The sequence below is a fragment of the Bos mutus genome, chromosome 15, assembly GCF_027580195.1.
Source record: "Bos mutus isolate GX-2022 chromosome 15, NWIPB_WYAK_1.1, whole genome shotgun sequence".
NCBI classification, from domain to species: domain Eukaryota; kingdom Metazoa; phylum Chordata; class Mammalia; order Artiodactyla; family Bovidae; genus Bos; species Bos mutus.
The window spans coordinates 61,318,671-61,342,192 of record NC_091631.1 but is presented as its reverse complement, the minus strand read 5'-3'; the positions used below and the strand labels follow the sequence as shown (position 1 = coordinate 61,342,192).

General features: G+C 38.7%; 1 protein-coding gene across 1 annotated transcript in view; it reads left to right on the top strand.

Annotated features, from left to right (window-relative positions):
- Positions 1 to 23,522, top strand: part of DDX10 (DEAD-box helicase 10) — a 313,415-nt gene that overhangs the window by 188,366 nt on the left and 101,527 nt on the right. The window lies entirely within an intron of this gene.

The window sequence follows — 23,522 nt, the reverse complement described above, 5'->3', positions numbered from 1 at the left end:
TGTAGCATTGAATGGAATTTAAATACTCTTCTTTTCCATATGCATTGTATATTTATTTATACATCATGACATTTGAATTGGATTTAACTCTGTGTATGTATGTCATTTGCTTTCTCTTATTTGTTTGTTTCTTCTGTGGTATAGAGTGAAGAAATGAGATAGTTTGTTTATAGGGCTTCATCTTCCTACTTTCACCATCTTATTCTGTTTTGTGCATACTAAGTATAGGAAATGGTTGACTGTGGGTCAGACCTGATAGGATTTTATTGTATCTCATCTTCAGAGTAAGGAGGCAGCCTATGCGAACCCAACTTGATAACAGACAACCCTGAAAGCATCGGTTTTTTCAGCTCCTAGAACCTAAGGGAAATCACTCTGTGTCTCCCACCTTCACTAAATTCTGTAAACAAAAATTTTAGCAGCTGTGTACGTACAGTTTCTTTCAAATATGTGTACAATTATAAACACTGTCATCTATGTGCAGCTGTAATTTTTATCTGGTATGTTTGACACCATGGAAAATTCAGCCTCTGCATTCTGAGGACATGTAATAGAAATGATTCCCACAAACCAGGGCACAGAAATGCATGTCATTTCTCATGCTGTATCTCACTGTGCTTTGCCTGACTGGCCGTGATTTCTTCTTAGCAGTTAGCAAAGATCCGACTCCCTTGAGTAAACCCATCATGTTCTTTGTCATTTTTTCCATGCACTTAGAGAACAAGTCGGAGATGATAACTCATGCTATAGTTCTAAAGTGGGAAGCAATTACTCTTCAGTATAAGATGAAAAGACTGCTTACATTCAGTATTAAATATCACTCCGTCTTCAAAGGTGCCCGAAAACGAGAACTACCGTGTGCATGCACCCTGACTTGCTAAATCAGGTGGTGGAGTCTGCATTTGCATTTGAAATGCAGATGTGAACAGTCATGGCATAGAAATGAGATCTCAGGAACTATAGTGGGAAAAATTTAAATTTAAGAAGAAAATCTTAAATCTAATGAAAGCATTTGATTTTTATGAATATTGCATGTTCAGCATAAAGATAAACCATTTTATGTTACTAAAAAGCTCCTATTTCTTTCTGTGAATGAAATTATAAAATGAAAGGTATAATCTGGAGCCAAAAGAAAGGCCTGTCACTGTATTTGCTTTGTGTGTATTGGTGCATATTTATATATATTACTAAATATGGTTTATTTTCTGTACTTGTTGATACTGTATGCTTCATCTTTCATAGTGGTTTAAACTGTAAGAAAGAAATTGCCCTCACCCTTGAGCCTGCCTCTTGTGCTGCTTCTCTTTCCCTACAAGTTGCTGTATATATTTTGTTTTGATACATTGCCAGCTGGGAAATGAAAAGCAGTAAAGGCCTTCAGAGTTAGATTTTGCCACTGGGATCGACCTCTAAAGTGAACTCCTCAAGCCAAGCCCACCCCTCTGCTCTGCACCCCTTCCCATGTTTGTCATGTGTTTGTTTCCCGATGTGTGAGAAAGGAGGAGGACTTCTTGTCAAAAGGTTGTTTCATTTATGTACAAGCCCTAAGGGCTGTATTGAAAACAAAGAATAGAACAACTGACTTGTCTTTGTTGCACAGCCAGGAGCTTTCAATAGAGACTGTGTTTTAGTATTGTTCTGAGTAGTCAAGCTGCCTGCATTTCATAGCCTTGTGTGAGTGCTCAGAGACAGCAGCCCCTTTAGAAGAGTGATGTTAGCAGAGAGATGAGAGGACAGGTTGTAGCCAGGACTCACATTCCTCAGGACACCAGGGACGACAGCAGTGACAGATTCAGGCTGACTCACGGAGGCCAAGGAGTTAGCTCGGGTTACCCTGTATGTGGAGAAGGCAGTGGCACCCCACTCCAGTACTCTTGCCTGGAAAATCCCATGGACAGAGGAACCTGTTAGGCTGCGATCCATGGCGTTGCTAAGAGTCGGACACGACTGAGCAACTTCACTTTCACTTTTCACTTTCATGCATTGGAGAAGCAGATGGCAACCCACTCCAGTGTTCTTGCCTGGAGAATCCCAGGGACGGGGGAGCCTGGTGGGCTGCCGTCTGTGGGGTCGCACAGAGTCGGACACGACTGAAGTGACTTAGCATACCCTGTATGTACCCAGCTTCTTTTCAAATGAAAGTTACAGAAGTTGGAGGCTCTGGAGCTTTCCAGGTGCCCCTTTGGAAACAGACCTAGAAGATGTTGGAGGGACTCTGTAAAGAAGTGATTGCCCAAGGTTCTATGATAGATATCTAAGAATAAATGTATGAGCTGGATTATGGGTTTTCCAATCGTGTGTGTGTGTGTGTGTGTGTGTATGCGCATGCGCATGCGTGCAAACATGCTTTAAGTGATGGATGTGGCTGAAGTTTCAGAGTAAATTTTATCTTCTTTTTAATATGGTTAAATGTTATGTGACTTGAGGCTGTTGCCTTCTGAGGCCTTCTGGTCAGCTTCAGTGCAGAGCATCCTTCAGTCACTGAATCTATATCTAAAGGATACCTTAGTGGTAAAAGAAAGTGGTGACTTACTATACCACCAGAGGTGTAGTCTTACCCATTTATAGCTATTTTAAGAAGTCAATGCATAGAAACAGAAGTGTGAGAAAGGAAGACTTCCAGAGCTGTTTCCTACCTTGTTTTGTGCTTCATTTAGCGAACCTCATGTTACAGGAGAGGAATACAGAAGACAGTGTAGTTACTTTAGCAATTGGAAAAATGTATTAGAATAAAAGTTGATAGAATTATCTTTATTACCCAGAAAAGAGAAAGTTTGATGATACTGTGAGTTTATAATTTTATAAATGATGCTTGGTGGTGTCTTTTTCCCAACAAAGTAAGTATTCTGAAGAAAAATTGCTTTGAAGTTAGAATGTAGTAAAATAAAGTTGGAATGGACTTCCCAGAAAGCTGATTCAACTTTTTGCTAACAGATATGTCTAAGATCTGCCTAAAATACGTTATACGCAGTGCCAGGAGTTAGAGAGAAATATGAAGTTGAAACTTCTAAGAAAGTTTTCGGGGTACCCAATGTCTAGTGATTTGAGAGATAGAGGTCTTTGGATATTTAAACTTTCTTTAGCAGAGAAATATTTGAACTATTAAAGAATATTTAACTTTTACTTTAGCTAACGGAATATTGTATGTTCTTATAAGTTAGAAATTTTAAACTGGCACCAGAAAAAGTAGTTGGAGCAATAATGAATAGACCACATTGCTTTTTGGATTCAGGGTGGTTACATAATCCTAGAAATACAGCTTTACCTCATTATCCAGCTAGATGTCCTCGTGTTACTTTGATGGTCTCAAGTGTTTGTACCAACCTCTGGGTGGCTTGATGAAACTGAATACTGAGTATGAAGGAGCAAAGAGTAGGAAACAGTTTAGTTTCCTGAAAGTTAAGCATTGCTTGGACTATATTATTGATGGTGCTTATAGTTCTTATTTTTAGGTATGGGGGAAATTATATGAAAACAATGTTTAAAATGATGTTGTACATTTTGAGGTTGAATTGTATAGCCACCATAAATTTTAACTTTATTTTCTCCTTGTTTTATTTAATTGCTTTAAGGCACTTTATTAATGTACTTATACAATAGTAAAATACTTTCTTGGATACCTAAAGTGGTTTTGGTTAATTCTTTCACAATAGGAGTAGAAGAAGTTGTATAATTTTAGAACTTGAATATCCTTGAGAGATATTCTGGAGGTGTTTCCTAAAACTGGTTTATAATATCTTTTTCTCCAGCCAGCAGTAGTTTCATGAAGCAAACCTAAATTTATTTATTTTGATATTATGTTCTTTCAAAATCTTTTTGAACTTTTCCTGTCCATGAAATGTATGAATGTGAAACATCCACTCATCTATTCCAGCGATTTTAAATAGTACAGTGAATAGCCTAGGGGTTCTGCTGAGGTATCCCCCAGGACACAGGAGGGTTATTTGGGCAGAACTCCAGGCTTCCATTTTGTCTTCATTCAGAGAGGCCCTGTTATATTCTCTGTGTGTACGGAAGCTTCCAGGGAAACTTTTGTTTGAGATAGTGCTTCTACTTAAATACATAAATCCATACATACATGTTGTTTTTTAAGAATCCAGGGACTTTCCTGGTGGCCCAGTAGCTCAGACTGTCTTCGCAGTGCAGGGGGCCCAGGTCTGACCCCTGGTCAGGGAACTAGATCCCACATGCTGCAACTGAATATCCCACTTGCCGCACCCAAAGATCCCATGTGCTGCAGTGAAGATTGAAGGTCCCCCATGCCACAAATAAAACCTGGCACAGCCAAATAAGTAAATATTAAAAGAAAAAAAAAGTACTCAAATAAAGCTAAAAACAAGTAAATGACTTAACATCGTCCCTGGCTTCTTTGATGGCAGAACTGCTGTGTGTACTCAGGCTCCCTGAGTCCTCATTTCCAGTTATTCTTACTGCCTCATACTGTTTTTGTATGCTACTTTATACCTCTTGTACTTCTGTTTTTTTTTTTTTTTTTAAAAACAAACCAGATCTGTGGTACGTAGGCTAACAACTAATCATAGAGAATTACTAATAACAGATACCTTGAGTAGTCATAGAAAATTACTAATAACAGATACTAAACAGATACTAAGTCTGGAAAGCAGTCTGGATCTCAGTTGCTGGCTGACCCCTTGATCTGAGCCAAAATGTGTAACAAAAAGTATGTCTTACTGTACCCTCATCTGCTAAGGGGATTTTCTCTCCTCGTAGAGCTACAAGTAGACATTAATAAATGTTAGTAATGGTTATTCTCACCTTTTCTGGGTCTTAAGCCTTTGCATTTATTTCCTTTTGACAGGGCTTTATTAACTGCCACCTAATGAATATTTTTATTTTAAGAGGAAATGCCTCCCCGTTCCATGTTTCATATAGACCTTCTAACACCTCTTTCCTTTTTTTTCCTTTTTTGACATTTATAACTGAAATATTTAACTGGTCTCTTTCTTTATTTTTAATGTGTTTAGAATTTCAAGGGCTCTAGAAGATTAGTTTATTTTAAACCAAACAGCTTTTAGAAAACACAATAATGAAACTGTAAGTTTGTTTATAGTCCCAATTCCCAGTGAAAGCAAAGGTGCTCCCTGAAAGTAAATTACTCCCCCATTTGAAGGGTCTGAACTCTCACAGGGCACTGTTTGCTGCACTGATACAATCACTTATTTAATGGTGCCCTAAATGAGTCATTCACTTTCTCTAAGCAAGCTATTCAGATAATACCATATTTTAGTGCTATAATAAGACCCATTATGCTGTCCTTCTACTTCTTGTATAGACAACATTGAGTCTTTATAGATGGACTTTTTTCCCTTTAGTGTCTACCTGAATTAGCAGTGAAAACCCATGTAGCTTTTATTGTCATTCTAATGTTGATGTGGTTTGCTTGGAGATTAATGTAGTGGCTTTTGAATTCCAAACACCACCCCCCTGCCTCCACCCTCTGGCCCAAGCCTCTTTCTTTGGTGATAATGAAGAAAGGGATTACTAAATTTGAACCTTTAACCATCTTGGATTAATAGATACTTCTAGTGTTTACTGTCAGAGAATCGTCCTGTTCTACTCATAAAGATTCAAAAGTTAAGTATGGGAGTTAACTATGAGAGCAGGAACAGTTCTAGTCATGCATATCATCCACATGCTGTTCTTTTAACACTCAGCTACTTGGTCTTTCTTAAAAAGATTTTTCCAACCCTCTCAGATGTAATGGACTCCTCCTTTTGTAACTTCTACTGCAGTCCCTTTTATGAAGCCTCTGATAGTTTATAGCACTTAAGTGGACAGGTGTCTGTTTTTCCCACTCTGCTCTAAGTCTTGTTTGTATTGCTTACCACAGTGCTTGGTTTATAATAAGCACTTAATAAATATTTCAGTGAATGAGGGGGTGAATGAGTGATTTAAGGGATACAGAGCACTGGTTGTAAAATTCTTTATTATGGTAAAATATATCCTAAAATTTACTGCTTTAGCCATTTTTATGGCTATATAGCCATTTGGTGGCATTAATTACATTCACATTTCTGTGAACAACTACCAACGGTCCATTTCCAGAATCCTCTCATCATCCTGGACTGAAACTCTGTGGCCCTTAAACAGTAAATCTCCATTCCCACCTCTCTCAAGAGTGTAAACTTTTAAAGAGGAAACTCAGTCTTTAGCAGGTGAGAAAATAGAGGCCTTAAATGAATAGGTGATTTTTCCAGGGTTTTATAGTTAAGTAACAGCAAAATGGGGCCAGACCCGAGGTCTCTGAGTGATTATGTGTGTGCTTTTCATTCTGCCTTAAACTCTCTCTATAACAATATGTGAAATACCAAGGAGTGCTGAATGTATTAAGGTGTCATATTTTAAAATATAATAAAATGAAGTTATTAATACTACTCTCAGTCACAAGCTCAACACTTATTAAGGGTTGTAACCCAAGTAATACTGTAAGTTTCAGTAGCATCAAAGTTAAACTTATCAAAAGATTTAAAAAAGAATATCCATTTTTTCTTCCAGAATAAATAGGAATAAATAAACAGATGATGACATTAGTTTCAAGGCCAGTGTAAAGCATAATAATAACTAATAGTAGCTATAATTTATTAGGGCTTCCCTGGTGCCTCAAATGATAAAGAATCTGCCTGCAGTGCAAGAGACCTGGGTGTGATCCCTGGGTCAGAGAGATCGCCTGGAGAAGAAAATGGCAACCCACTCCAGTATTCTTGCCTGGGAAATCCCATGGATAGAAGAGCCTAGTGGGCTACAGTCCATGAGGTCGCAAAGAGTCAGATACAGCTGAGCAAATTAGAATTTCATTTCATCATTTATTGACTGCCTATTCTGTTATAAATACTGTAATTAAAGGCTTCATATACATTATTTCTTTAATCCTCATGAACAATGGTGTGAGCTTGTATTATCTTTATTTCCTAGTTGAAGAAGGATTATGCAATTTCCCCAAGATCACATAGCTAAGGATATTACAGAGCCCTGATTCAAATCTACTTTACTAGACTAAAAGAGCCTTGATGCTTAGCATAAGGCCATACTGTCACCTCATTTCCAAGGCAGTCAAGAATATTCACATTTTAGTACTCTCAAAAGCCAAAGTACAAGTTGCAAGTAAATACTTTATTCTCCTGAAATTGCTTCTCTTATCCACAGTTAGTTCCCTTTTTATAGTAGTTACATTAAAGAAACAGAACAGGTAGTTGCATAACCATTGGCGGATACAGTATGGTTAATTTCCCGCTAATTTCTATACACCCTCACTATAATCCTAGTACTCAAGTTTTTTCTTATGAATTAAATATTATGAAACAATTTACCATTACTTCCAGCCCATGGAGATCAGTTAAAATTGTCACATTCCTTTACTTTATTCCTTTACAGTTCTTTACTGCTGAGCCACCAGGGAAGCCCACAGTTGCGTCGTATGCATTTCACTTTCTGCTGAATTGTGAATGTACCCAGTATTCCCCAGGCTCTCCAAGTTGATGCTCCTCTCCTCGCCCATCTTGTTTATTCAGCACAATTTAAAACAAACTCATTAACCTACATTAAGGTTATAGATGTTTAACATTAAAACAGAATGTATGAAACTCTTAGGCAATCAGGATCCCTTTAGAATACTTGATCCGTACCTTATTTGCTAATAATGTGCTCAGTTGCTCAGTCTTGTCTGACCCTTTGTGACCCCATGGACTGTAGCCTGTCATGTTCTTCTGTCTATGAGATTTCCCAGGTGAGAATACTGGAGTGGGTTGCTATTTCCTTCTTCAGGGGATTTTCCTGACCCAGGGATTGAATCCACGTCTGTCCCTCAGCAGGTGATTTCTTTACCGCTGAGCCACCAGGGAAGCCTGTCCTAATGTGTACACATTGATTGACTTTCCTTTTCTTTCCCCTTTTTACTAACTTTGACATCTCAAGCTTTAGTGTAATTGAATACAGAAAGCTATGTCTGTTGTAGTTTATGAGTGATAAAAGGAACATTCTTTGGTAGTTTGATCATGATGATTGTCATCTTGCCTGTGGTTTTGGAACCTAGCCTCCATTGGAGTTATGAGACTTCATTCTGTCATTCAGTACCTTGCTCACAAAAACTTTCTGATCATCCAAATCAATGGATCCTGCTAAAACTACTTTGTTGGCAATGTCATGTTGAATATTTGATGCCATTTGACATAGATTGCTTGAATAATTGCAATCTTATTAAAATTGCAACACGGTTAGACAGTGAAAGAGTGAGCATAAAGATGTAGGTCTGTCTTCACCTCCTGGCTCATGACCACTGAAGGCCATGCAGGGGGTTGTTAAGATTAAGGATGATCTTAAGCATGTGCTATGCGAGCCATTAACCCTGAGAACAAGAAGAAATTTTTGAGAAAACAAGTCATATTTATTCCAGATTAATCTGAGACAATTTTTGAGACAGAATTTAATGACCGTTTTAGGAGGGACTTCCTTGGTGGTCCAGTGGCTAAGACCTCCACACTCCCAATTCAGGGGACGCAGGTTTGATCCCTGGTCAGGGAACTAGATACCACATGACACAACTAAGACCCAGCTGCAGCCAAAAAAAAAAAAATCAGTGGATATTCAAAGGGAGAGAATTAGCCTTCATTCTTGAAAAGAGGGATGGCATACATGGAGAGGGATGAGAGGAGTTGTTAGAGTACTGAAAAAAAACCTTAAATAATTTTGTTTTATTTTCTAAAATTTGCAAAATAAAAGTGTTCTAACCACATAAAATTGGAGGAAAATAGACTCAACATATTTGAATAAGGTGTCAGAAAAGCACTTGTGTGCTTACATTCTCTCTCATATGTATAAAATAAATGGATAAATATTTAAATATATATTGAATATATATATATATATACTTTTTGTATATGTTATAGATGAACATTGTATTTTTAAATGGTCTGTTGGATTCTGCTTAGTTGGGTGGTCCTTTAGATCTATTCCAAAACATTAGGATTCTCCGTTCAGATTGGACCAAACAGAATCAAGTAATCCTTTTGATGCCCTTTATACTCAGTCATGGTTTATCCTCCTTATCTTAAGTTATAGATAATATGATGATTTATATTCTTTTTAAAAATTTAATTGAAGTATAGGTCAAATAGAGTATTACATTAATTTTAGTTGTACAGCATAGTGATTCAACATTTGTGTACCTTATGAATTTATCACCACAATAAGTCTGGTAACCATCTGTCACCATACACAGTTATTGGAATATTATCAAGTATGTTCCCTATGCTGTATATTATATGCCCATGACTTATTTAGTTTATAACTCTAAGTTAGTATGTCTTAATCCCCTTTACCTGTTCTGCTGCACTCCCCTCTGTTCTGATGACTGCCGGGTTCTCTGTATCTGTGAGTCTGTATCTATTTTATTTTGTTTTGTTTTTTAGATTCAGTATATGAGTGAAATCATATGGTATTTGTCTGACTTATTTTAATTAGCGTAATACCCTCTAGTTTCATCCATATTGTCACAAATGACAAGGTGTCACTCTTTTTTATGGCTGAATCATAGTCCACAGTGTATATATACCACATCCTCTTTATCTATTCATTCGTCAGTGGACATTTCACTTTCCTACCTTGGCTACTGTAAATAGTGCTGCAATGAAAATAGGGGTGCATATGTCTTTTCTAATTAGTGTTTTCATTTTCTTTGAATAACTAATTATAAATGGAATTGCTGGATCATATGGTAATTCTAGTTTTAATTTTCTGAAGAACTTAAATACTATTTCTCATAGTAGCTGTACCAATTTACATTCCTACCAGTAGTGCCTGAGAGTTTCCTTTTGTTACATCCTCACCAATTTTTTTGTTGTCTTTTTGCTAATAGCTATTCTAACAGGTATGCAGCAATGTGTCATTGTGGTTTTGATTTGCATTTCTTTGAGCATCTTTTCCTGTGTCTGTTGGTCATCTGAATGTCTTTCTTGGGAAAATGTCTATTCATGTCCTCTGCCTAATTTTTAATTAGGTCGTTTAGTGTTTTTGATTTTGAGTGTAACTTCTTTGTATATTTTGGTTATTAATCCCTTATCAGGTATATCATTTGCAAATATCTTCTCCCATTCACTCTGTAGGCTTCCTTTTTGTTTTATTGATGATTTCCTTCACTGTGCTAAAGCTGTTTAATTTGATGGATTTCCATTTGTTGATTTTTGCTATTCTTGAGCTTCCCTGAGGAGTTGTTGTTGTTCAGTCCCTCAGCCCTGTCTGACTCTTTTTGACCCATGCATGCCAGGCTTCCCTGTCCGTCACTGTTTCCCAGAGTTTGCTCAGACTCATGTCTGTTGAATCAGTGATGCCACCTAACCATCTCGTCCTCTGTTGTTACCTTCTCCTCCTGCCTTCAGTCTTTCCCAGCATCATGGTCTTTGCCAGTGAGTTGGCCCTTCATATCAGGTGGCCATAGTACTGGAACTTCAGCATCAATGAATGTTGAATTGATGTTCAATGAATATTCAGCGTTAATTTTCTTTAAGATTGGTTTGATCTTCTTGCAGTCCAAGGGACTCTCAAGAGTCTTCTCCAACACCACAGCATCAATTCAAAAGCATCAATTCTTTGTTGCTCAGCTTTTTTTATTGTCCAGCTCTCACATATGGGCACAACTACTAGAAAAACCATAGCTTTGACTATATGGACCTTTGTCTGCAAAGTAATGTCTCTGCTTTTTAATATGCTGTCTAGGTTGGTCATAGCTTTTCTTCCAAGAAGCAAGCCTCTTTTAATTTTGTAGCTGCAGTCACTGTCCACAGTGATTTTGGAGCCCAAGAAAATAAAGTCTGTCACTGTTTCCATTGTTTCCCCATCTATTTGCCATGAAGTAGTGGGGCTGGATGTCATGATCTTAGTTTTTGAATGTTGAATTTTAAGCCAGCTTTTTCATTCTCCTCTTTCACCTTCATCAAGCGGCTTTTTAGTTCCTCTTTGCTTTCTGCCATTAGGATGGTGTCATCTGCATATTTGAGGTTGTTGATATTTCTTCTGGCAATCTTGATTCCAGCTTGTGCTTCATCCAGCCTGGCATTTTGTGTAATGTACTCTGCATATAAGTTAAATAAGCACAGTGACAATTCTGAACTCTCCTTTCTATCTCATTGATCCTGAAAGACAGATCAGTCTTTCAGGAGACAGAGCCAAAAAAAAATATTGCTAAGACCCATGTCAAAGAGCATATATATTGCCTGTATTTTTTCCCCTTGTATTTTATGGTTTTAGGGTTTACATTTAAATCTTTAATCCATTTTGAGTTGACTTTTATATGTTGTATTGGTAAGTAGTCCATTTTTCTTCTTTCACAAGTAGCTTTTATTGAAGGGGCTTCTTTGCCTCAATGTATATTCTTGGTTCCTTTGTCACAAATTAATTGATGGTATATAAGCGTGGGCTTAATTCTGAACTCTCTTTTCTATTTCATTGATCCATGTGTCTATTTTTGTACTATTAAGATGCAGTTTTGATTACTATAGCTTTATAATATACTTTGAAATCAGGGCCCACAATACTTGCAGCTTTGTTCACCTTTCTTAAGATGCTTTGGCTGCTTGGTGTCTTTGAAGTTCCAATAGATTTTAGGATTATGTATTAAAGTTCTGTGAAAAATGCCATTGATATTTTGATAGAAATTGCATTGAATCTGCAGATTGCTTTGGGATGTATGAACAATATTAATCCTTCCAGTCTATGTGCAAGGCGTACCTTTCCATTTATTTGTGTTGTCTTCCGTTTCTTTCATCTGTGTCCAATAGGTTTCAGAATGCAGGTTTTCATCTCCTTAGTTATTTTATTCCTAGGTATTTTATCCTTTGTGATTTGATAGTAAATGGGCTTGTTTCTTGATTTTTCTTTTAGAACATTATTAGTGTGTGGAAATACAATTGATTTCTGTATCCTGCAACTTTACTGAATTCATTTATTCTGATAGTTTTTTGTTGGAATCTTTAGGCTGTTCTATATATGTAGTGTTATGTCATTGGCAAATAGTGACTTTTATTTCTTCATTTCCAATTTGGATGCATTTTATCTCTTTTTCCTGTCTGGTTTCTGTGGTTAGGACTTCTAATACTATGTTGAAAAAAAAATGGTGAGAGTAGGCATTCTTGTCTTATTCCTAATCTTAGAGAAAAAGCTTTCAGCCTTTCATTGTTGCTTATTATGTTAATTGTGAGTTTGTCATATATAGCCTTTATTATATTGAGGCATGTTCCTTCTGTGTTCACTTTCTGTGGAGTCTGTGTCGTAAATGGAGGCTGAATTTTTTCAGATGCTTTTTCTGTGCCTATTGACATGATCATGTGATATTTATCCTTTAATTTGATAGTATAGTGTATTGATTGATTTGAAGATATTAAACCATTCTTGCATCCTTAGGATAAGTCCCACTTGGTTATGATGTATGATCATTTTAATGTACTGTTGATTTTTCTTTACCAATATTTTGTTGGGTTTTGCATCTCTCTTTATCATTGGTGTTGGCCTGTAATTTTCTCTTTTTAGAAATATCTTTATCTGATATTGGTAGTGGGGAGATGCTGACCTCTTTGCATCCTTCCTTGGATTTGGAAGGATTCCTGCTTCAGTTTTTTGTAATAGTTTGAGGATAGTTGTTAACTCTTCTTTAAATGTTTGATAAAAGTCACCTGTGAAGCCTTCTTGTGCTACATTTTTGTTTGTTGGGAATTGTTTGATTACTGACTCGATTTCATTACTAGTGATTGGTCTGTTCAGATTTTCTATTTATTTTTCATTCAGTCTTGGGAAATTGTATGCTTCTAGGAATTTATCCTGGAGAAGGCAATGGCACCCCACTCCAGTACTCTTGCCTGGAAAATCCCATGGACGGAGGAGCCTGGTAGGCTGCAGACCATGGGGTCGAGAAGAGTTGGACACGACTGAGCGACTTCCCTTTCACTTTTCACTTTCATGCATTGGAGGAGGAAATGGCAACCCACTCCAGTGTTCTTGCCTGGAGAATCCCAGGGACGGGGGAGCCTGGTGGGCTGCCGTCTATGGGATCTCACAGAGTCGGACACGACTGAAGCGACTTGGCGGCAGCAGCAGCAGGAATTTATCCATTTCTTCTAGGTTGTCCAGTTTGTTGCTGTTTAATTAATTATTTGTAGTCATCTCATAATCCTTTGTATTTCCTTTTCTTTATTTTTTGTGTATCTTGTTAGGTTTTTGGTAAACCATGAGGTTCATATGTAACACCTACATTTATAGTAGTCTGTTTAAATTGATGGTCACTTAGGTTTGAGGGCATTCTAAATGTGCTACATTTCTGTCACCCCCCCCCATATTTTGTTTTTGATGTCATGTTGTGCATTTTAAAATTTTGTGAATTGCTTAAACTAATTCTTTATAAAGATAGTTTTAATACTTAATACACTACCTTTACTGTATGTTTGCTTTTACCAGTGAGATTTTTTTGGTTGTTGTTCCATAATTCTTTTGTCTCTGGCTATGGCCTTTTCTTTTCCATTTAAAGCCCTGTCACCAGGGCCAAGTGCTCTAGGGGTATCCCCTGCGTGGTCCTTCTACTGTGGTTGAGCCATTATTGCTGTGGGTGTATTTGGCCCCAAGGCCCACTGGCTGGGTGGCTCTGCTATGACTGTCGACTTCATGGACATCCTAGTGGATGGAGCTTGTCCTTGGCTGGCTGGGACTGCTTTGGGCATACTGATGTGTGGAGCTGGCCCCCAGTGTGACTGGCTGCTATCTTACAGGTGTGCTGGTGCTTGCCTCTGGGAATGGGAGATGCTTTGAAGGAGTGCTGGGCAGGGCAGTTCTCAGGGGGATGTAGGAGCAGAGTTCATGGTGTTCGCTAGATTGATGGAGAGGTGACAGACGTGCCACCAGTGCCAGGCCAACTAGGTGCGAGGAGAATAAAAAAGCAGGCTCTTGCCAGCGTTTTTGTCCTAGGAGAAACTTGTACCAAATCCATGTCCCTCTGGCACACACCCTAAAATTAGTCAGTGAATCTCCTTGTATTACCCAGATGCTTTTTAAGTTGCTGCCTCTGTGCTGGGACTTGGAGTGAGTGAGTTCGTGTGCAAGCCCTTTAAGAAGAGTCTCGGTTTCCCACAGTCGTCTTCCAGCTCTTCCAGAAAGAAACTCCACTAGTTTTCAAACCAGATGTAATGGGAGCTCATCCTCCTGGTGCGAGCTCCCCTGTGGAGGTTACCCAGCGTGGAACTTGGAACCCCAGCTCTTCAGGGGAGACCTCCGTGGTTGTGACATCCCTCCTGCTTGTGCGTCTTTGCGCCAGGGGTGTGGATTCTGACTGGACTTGGCTGTGCCCTTCCTGCTAGTCTCAGTGTGGCCTTTTCTTCATATACTTTAATTGTGAAAAATCTGCTCTGCTAGTCTTCAGTTTGTCCTCAGAGATAGTCCTGTAGTTTTATATTTTGTATGTCTGTAGGAGGAAATGAGCTCAGGATCTTCCTACTCCATCATCCTAACCCAGACTCCTTGAACAGTCAATGATTATAAGTTTTGTATTAGTCCCTAAAGGCCATCCTGATCTTGGTGTTTGTGTGTGCACACTCAGTCATGTCCTACTCTTTGTGACCCCATTGGCTGTAGCCCTCCAGGCTTCTCTGTCCATGGAATTTTCCAGGTAAGAATAGTGAAGTTGATTACCATTTCCTACTCTCAGGGATCTTCCCGACCCAGGGATTGAACTCACATCTCTTGTGTCTCCTGCACTGGTGGGTGGATTTTCAAGCATTTATAAAGCTATCTCCTATTCCTGTGTGAAGTACATTTTAGTTACTTAAGGAAACCTCTTGGGTGAGGAGGTGGTGGTGGTGAATTTTTTACTCACTACTGTTGTTTGTGGAGTATAAAGTGGCCAAGCTTTATTGCTGCCTTTTTAAGCTAAAATAAAGCTTAATAATAATAAGCTCTCTTATAATAAGCTTGGAGAAGGAAATGGCAGACCACTCCAGCGTTCTTGCCTGGAGAATCCCATGGACGGAGGGGCCTGGTGGGCTATGGTCTATGGGGTTGCAAAGAGTCGGACACGACTAAGCAACTAACACACACACACACACACACACGTAATAAGCTCTCGCTTCTGTGAGAGAGCACCATAAGCCAGTGTTATAAAGAGAAACATTAGTGGGTAAAATAATTTGTTCATGGAGGTAATCAAATATAGTAGAAATGTTGTTGAGAAGACTTGTTTTTCTCACTGACATCTTTTTTTTAATCCTCTAAAGAATTATATATGTAATATAACTATAGAGCTCTGTTTAGCTAATTTTGTTACTCTTATTGCAGTTATTATCAGCAACATTAAATGATTTCCTGTTTGCTATATTTTCTCACTTTAGGTAAAAATGTAAGCAGATGTCTGCAATATTTTATGCAGGAATATTTTTTAATTTTCTTTATTAAATAGGATTCAAAGATTCTTTACTTGATAAGAACTCCAGAATTTGTTGTTTATAGACTGTGTTGGTAGAATAAATTTTCTGTAATATCATCTAGCATTTTATCCTTTTCAAAACACTTTCATCAAGATTATCATACTTGATTAATCACTTTATATAATAAGTCTAAGCCATTATGGTTATCTTGCAGTTGAAAAGTTTTACTGTGGAGAAACTAGGTAAGTGACTTGGTTAAGGTTGTGTACCTAATTTGTAGGTTTAAAAAAAAAAAAAAAACACCCAGGTTTCTGTTCTCTTTTTTCCCTAATTCACTGTATATTTAGGTACAAAGTCACTGTAATTCTGTAAACTTTCCTTTTCCTTTTTAGTAGTTTAGGCAGTGTCTAAGCTGAACGTATACCTATGTCTCACACTTCCTCTCCTGGGTATACACCCAATAGAAATGCATGCATGTTTACCAGAAGATATTCACAAAGCAGCACTGTTTGTAATCATCAAATTGTGGCAATAACTCAAGGTATAGAATAGATAAAACTTGTGTTTAGTACAATTAAACATTACAGTTGATCCTTGAACAATATGGAAGTTAGGGATGCCAACCCACACACAGTGAAAAATCCAAGTATAATTTCACAATCAAGCCTCTGTATTTGCAGTACCTAGTCTGCAGATTCAATTAACCATGATCATGTAGTACTGTAGCATGTATTATGAAAATAGTTCACATGTAAGTGGACCCACACCATTCAAACCTGTGCTGTTCAAGGGTCAGCTGTATAGAGTTTCAAAAGAATTATTGTTACATGCAATACAGATTTCCAGAAGGCAGTGGCACCCCACTCCAGTACTCTTGCCTAGAAACCCATGGATGGAGGAGCTGGGTAGGCTTCAGTCCATGGGGTCACGAAGAGTTGGACATGACTGAGCAACTTCACTTTCACTTTTCACTTTCATGCATTGGAGAAGGAAATGGCAACCCACTCCAGTGTTCTTGCCTGGAGAATCCCAGGGCGGGGGAGCCTGGTGGGCTGCCATCTATGGGGTCGCACAGAGTCGGACATGACTGAAGCGACTTAGCAGCAGCAGCAGTGGCAGCAATACAGATTTCACAAATACCGAGCAAAAGAAACCAGACACAAAAGAGTAAACATTATAGTATTCTATTTACATGATTTTTTTTTTTTTTTAAGTAAAACTAACGTTTGGCATTAGAGCCAGGGTGGTGCGATTTCCTTTAGGGGAAAATAAGGGTTGTTGCTGGAAATGAGCATGAGGATGGGCTTCTAGATAACTTGGGAGTATTCTGAGTTCTTATTCTGTATTGTGGATACATGATTGGAAAATTCATCAAGCTGTATTCTTATGATTTCTGCACTTTCCTGAATATATGTCATACTTCAATTTAAAAATGGTTCTTTTAAAAAATGTTGTGGTAGACTACATCTCTGTATGTGTTTTTAACCAGGATGCTTTAATTTGTGAGTTTAGGAATATGCAGGGTATTATAACTCTTGTAACTTGAGAAGAATTAAGAACTTTAGTCCCTAGTGTCATCCATGGTTTATGAAAGCTATGAAAGAAAGTTAATAATTTATATTCCTCAAATGCACATTTCTTTTTAAAATCCCCTTGTTCTAAGAAGTATGATGTTTCACACCCTAAAACTTATTAACTACTTTCTCTGAAATGAGAAAATCAATGTTCTTTTCATTCTCATGCAAGTTTAAAAAAAAAATGTGTATTTTCTAAAAGAAGCACAGTAATCATTGTGCTGTTAAATCTTTCTGCCCCAATGAATTTTCTGTTTTCTTCACTAAATCAGTTCTAATGAGGTGAGTGAAACTGCAGCGTATTATGCAGAATGAAGTAAGTCAGAAAGAAAAACACCAATAGAGTTTATTAATGCATATATATGGGATTTAGAAAGATGGTAATGATGACCATATATGCAAGACGGCAAAAGAGACACAGATGTAAAGAACAGATTTTTGGACTCTGTGGGAGAAGGTGAGGGTGGGATGATTTGAGAGAATAGCATTGAAACATGTATATCATCATATGTGAAATAGATCGCCAGTACAGGTTCGATGCATGAGACAGGATGCTCAGGGCCGGTGCACTGGGATGACCCAGATGGATGGGAAGGGAGGCGGGAGGGGGGTTCAGGATGGGGAACACATGTACACCCGTGGCTGATTCATGTCAATGTATGGCAAAATCCACTACAATATTGTAATTAGCCTCCAATTAAAATTAATTAATTAATTTTAAAAATGTATGACATGGCTTGGTAGCCCTAAAATGTTGTGTAGGTTTCTGTTGTTCATGCCCACTGGGACAAAGTGAGAGCTATTGAATTGTATTTTATTTAAAAATAGGGAGCGCAGAAGTAATGAAGCAGACATTATTATGAATGTTCCCTATGTGTAATTACTGTAGCTTCATAAATTGAAATAATAACTGGCAGAGAACTGAGAAATATTTAGAACTTGAAGGATCATCTAATCAAAGATGTGATTTTCTTTCCATGAGTAGGGTTTTTTCATTTAGTTTACCTTGTTCTTGCCATAGACTCTGGTTATTCAAATACTTTCTATGCACATTTTGTGTGAATTAAGTATTTACTCCTTAAACATCATAACAAGTACTTGCTGAGTCAGTCATGTACCTGGTCTAGTAAGAGTTTATAGTGTTATTGAGGAGGAGGTAGGCTCTTTTTGTTAATATAGCCTCATTTTATCTTTTCTTGAGAGAGTAAGTTTCTTGCAATTCCAGATCAGTTGTTAAGCTTGGAAAACGGTGCAGAAATAGCATATGCATGATCCAAAAGTGCCTTTATCAAGAAACATATTGCTTGTCTGTCTCTGAACTGTAAGATAATCACTGCTAGAATTAAGACCAATTGTTTTATTTTACTTATCTTGATTTTCAGCTGTGTGCATCAGTTTTCCCCTTTATTACAGACACATTTGGTTTTGATTTTCTAAAGTCATTTCATTTCATTCAGTTGAAAATGATACACAATCTCAGTCTTATTCATTTATTTATATTAGTGCAGCTTTTTGAAAAATAGAAAGTATATTGTTGTAGAGCTTCAGCCTCATTGAATTGCTTTTAACATGAGTCTCATCTAAATTCTAAACGCAACTCCATTGATCGCTGCCTTCTGGCATATATCCAACTCTAAGATTTTTGCCCTTCTCTGTACAGCTGGTACATGGTATTTTTGTGGTGTTCCTTTGAGGATAACAGAAAGTGAAAGAAGGAAGAGAAAATATTGAGTTATCTCTAAGTTAAAGAAAAAATTAAGATTGATACTTGTAGTCTACTGTAAATCCATCAGAAGTGTTAGATTATAGGTTTGGGGTTTAAGATTAGCTTTTATCATTAACTGCCAGATTGTTCAGTTCAGTTCAGTCACTCAGTCGTGTCCAACTCTTTGCAACCCCATGGACTGCAGCACACAAGGCTTCCCTGTCCATCGTCAACTCCCAGAGTTTACTCAGACTCATATCCATTGAGTCAGTGATGCCATCCAACCATCTCATCCTCTGTCGTCCCCTTCTCTTCCTGCCTTCAGTCTTTCCCAGTGTCAGGGTCTTTTCTTATGAGTCAGTTCTTTGACAAAGACCACCAGGATTTGGCTTCTCCGTGTCATGTACACAAGTAAGTCCTGCATTTTCCAGCTTAGTGTTGGGGCCAGTAGAGAGTCCTATGAGTGACCACACTGGGATAAAGTGAACCTGCTTTGTTAGCCTGACCTAGAAGGTCTAATGGCCTGGGAGGCTGACTTCTGTGCTGCCAGTGGATCACTATGTGGCCGTGAGCAGATTCTCAACTGGCTCAAAGTATCTTGGAATAGATGTTCTTTATGGGCCCTTTCAGCTCTATTTCTCACTTATTTTTTTTTTTTTTTTAATTCAAGAGCTTATAATATTTACTATCATTTTTAGGTCCTTTCTAACCTTTCCAAATATTACTTGCAGGTGTGTTGTCTATTTTGTGTAGTATTAGCACCAGTAATAGAAATACAGCAAGAGACTGTAACTACTCCAGTAATAAAGGCTTGACTGGCATTTTGGGGGCTTTTTGGAAACATCAGATTTGGGAGGGTCTATTGGTTTTTACTGGTATACAAGAGGAATAACAGGAGCTAGAGCTGGCAAAAGTCGGTAGATCATAGACGGTATCAATGCGTAGTTAAAGATTTGGTATGATTCAGGAGTGGGGAATGCACTGAAGATTAAAGGAGGGGTCCAGCATAAGCAGTTGGATGATCTTAAAAAATTTTACCCATTTATTCTATGCACATTTCTTGAGTGCTTACTATGTGTTAGCCTTCATAATTACATGATTGAATTAACATCCTCTTAAGGAACTAGAAATCTAATAGAAGAACACTGTAGATAGTACAATATAATGAATGCTACAATATAGAAGTTTTGTGAATTGTCTACATATATAACGGTTGAAGCCAAAGGAGGGGAAAGTGAAATGTTTATATGGCACTTTGCATGTGTCAGATATTGCTTTCTATGGATTTTCAGAAATGTATCTTAGTGTATAAATTTCAGCCCTTGAAGTTATAGGTAATAATATTATCATGCCCATTTAACAGATGAAGTAATTTTAGTGTAGAGAGTTCTATACTTCTTTGTCTATAGTGATTCGGGATTCCAAGCTATAGATGATCTGACTCCATAGAGTGGATGAGAGTGCGAAAGCCAGGTCACAAATCCCAGGGAACAGCAACATTTAAGGGGCAGGCATATGAAAAGCAGTTAGAACAATTGAGAAGATACTATTGGAAAGACAGAGGAAGGAAAATTGGTATATTGGTTTCAAAAGTACAGAAAGAGAATTTAAAGTAGGAGCTAGTCAAGAGTGCTAACTACTACAGAGAGATAAGCTGGGACGGAAACTGAAAACAGACACAGTTTGGCAATTAAAATATCAGTATGATCTTATCATACTGTTCATGGGGTTCTCAAGGCAAGAATACTGAAGTGGTTTGCCATTCCCTTCTCCAGTGGACCACATTCTGTCAGATCTCTCCACCATGACCTGCCCATCTTGGGTTGCCCCACGGGCATGGCTTAGTTTCATTGAGTTAGACAAGGCTGTGGTCTTAGTGTGATTAGATTGACTAGTTTTCTGTGAGTATGGTTTCAGTGTGTTTGCCCTCTGATGCCCTCTTGCAACACCTATCGTCTTACTTGGGTTTCTCTTACCTTGGGCGTGGGGTATCTCTTCACAGCTGCTCCAGCAAAGCGCAGCCTTTACTCCTTACCTTGGACGAGGAGTATCTCCTCACTGCCGCCCTTCCTGACCTTCAACATGGGATAGCTCCTCTACGCCCTCCTGCGCCTGCACAGCCACTGCTCCTTGGATGTGGGGTTGGTCCTCCCGTCCACCGACCCTGGCCTCAGGCATGGGTTGCTCCTCCCAGCCGCCGCCCCTGGCTTCGGGTGTGGGGGCATGGGGTAGCTCTTTCTGCTTCCCCCGCTGCCCCCCCCCCCCGGCCTCGGGCTTAGGAGTTAGGGGCGTTGGGGTAGCTCCTCCCTGCCGCCACCCCTGACCTTGGACGCAGGGTAGCTCCTGTCAGCCGTTCCTGCGCCGTCGCAGTCTGGTAAGGGATGGAGCCAAAACAAAAAGAATACCCAGCTGTGGATGTGACTGGTGATTGAAGCAAGGTCTGATGCTGTAAAGAGCAATATTGCATAAGAACCTGGAATGTGAGGTCCATGAATCAAGGCAAATTGGAAGTGGTCAAACAAGAGATGGCAAGAGTGAATGTCGACATTCTAGGAATCAGCAAAATGAAATGGACTGGAATAGGTGAATTTAACTTGGATGACCATTATATCTACTGCGGGCAGGAATCCCTCAGAAGAAATAGAGTAGCCATCATGGTCAACAAAAGAGTCTGAAATGCAGTACTTGGATGCAGTCTCAAAAATGACAGAATGATCTCTGTTCGTTTCCAAGGCAAACCATTCAATATCACAGTAATCCAAGTCTATGCCCCAACTAGTTACGCTGAAGAAGCTGAAGTTGAACGGTTCTATGAAGACCTACAAGACCTTTTAGACCTAACACCCAAAAAAGATGTCCTTTTCATTATAGGGGACTGGGATGCAAAAATAGGAAGTCAAGAAACACCTGGACTAACAGGCAAATTTGGCCTTGGAATACGGAATGAAGCAGGGCAAAGACTAATAGAGTTTTGCCAAGAAAATGCACTGGTCGTAACAAACACCCTCTTCCAACAACACAAGAGAAGACTCTATACATGGACATCACCAGATGGTCAACACTGAAATCAGATTGGTTATATTCTTTGCAGCCAAAGATGGAGAAGCTCTATACAGTCAGCGAAAACAAGACCAGGAGCTGACTGTGGCTCAGACCATGAACTCCTTATTGCCAAATTCAGACTGAAATTGAAGAAAGTAGGGAAAACCACTAGACCATTCAGGTATGACCTAAATCAAATCCCTTATGATTTATTATACAGTGGAAGTGAGAAATAGATTTAAGGGCCTAGATCTGATAGATAGAGTGCCTGATGAACTATGGAATGAGGTTCGTGACATTGTACAGGAGACAGGGATCAAGACCATCCCCATGGAAAAGAAATGCAAAACACCAAATGACTGTCTGGGAGGCCTTACAAATAGCTGTGAAAAGAAGAGAAGTGAAAAGCAAAGGAGAAAAGGAAAGATATAAACATCTGATAGCAGAGTTGCAAAGAACAGCAAAAAGAGATAAGAAAGCCTTCTTCAGCGATCAATGCAAAGAAATAGAGGAAAACAATAGAATGGGAAAGACTAGAGATCTCTTCAAGAAAATCAGAGATACCAAAGGAACATTTCATGCAAAGATGGGCTCGATAAAGGACAGAAATGGTATGGACCTAACAGAAGCAGAAGATATTAAGAAGAGGTGGCAAGAATACACAGAAGAACTGTACAAAAAAGATCTTCATGACCCAGATAATCACAATGGTGTGATCACTGACCTAGAGCCAGACATCCTGGAATGTGAAGTCAAGTGGGCCTTAGAAAGCATCACTATGAACAAAGCTAGTGGAGGTGATAGAATTCCAGTTGAGCTATTCCAAATCCTAAAGGATGATGCTGTGAAAGTGCTGCACTCAATATGCCAGCAAATTTGGAAAACTCAGCAGTGGCCACAGGACTGGAAAAGGTCACTTTTCATTCCAATCCCAAATAAAGGCAATGCTAAAGAATGCTCAAACTACCACACAATTGCACTCATCTCACACGCTAGTAAAGTAATGCTCAAAATTCTCCAAGCCAGGCTTCAGCAATATGTGAACCGTGAACTTCCTGATGTTCAAGCTGGTTTTAGAAAAGGCAGAGAAACCAGAGATCAAATTGCCAACATCCGCTGGATCATGGAAAAAGCAAGAGAGTTCCAGAAAAACATCTATTTCTGCTTTATTGACTATGCCAAAGCCTTTGACTGTGTGGATCACAATCAACTGTGGAAAATTCTGAAAGAGATGGGAATACCAGACCACCTGATCTGCCTCTTGAGAAATTTGTATGCAGGTCAGGAAGCAACAGTTAGAACTGGACGTGGAACAACAGACTGGTTCCAAATAAGAAAAGGACTATGTCAAGGCTGTATATTGTCACCCTGTTTATTTAACTTACATGCAGAGTACATCATGAGAAATGCTGGACTGGAAGAAACACAAGCTGGAATCAAGATTGCCAGGAGAAATATCAATAACCTCAGATATGCAGATCACACCACCCTTATGGCAGAAAGTGTAGAGGAACTAAAAAGCCTCTTGATGAAAGTGAAAGCGGAGAGTGAAAAAGTTGGCTTAAAGCTCAACATTCAGAAAACTAAGATCATGGCATCTGGTCCCATCACTTCATGGGAAATAGATGGGGAAACAGTGGAAACAGTGTCAGACTTTATTTTTGGGGGCTCCAAAATCACTGCAGATGGTGACTACAGCCATGAAATTAAAAGACGTTTACTCCTTGGAAGGAAAGTTATGACCAACCTAGATAGCATATTCAAAAGCAGAGACATTACCAACAAAGT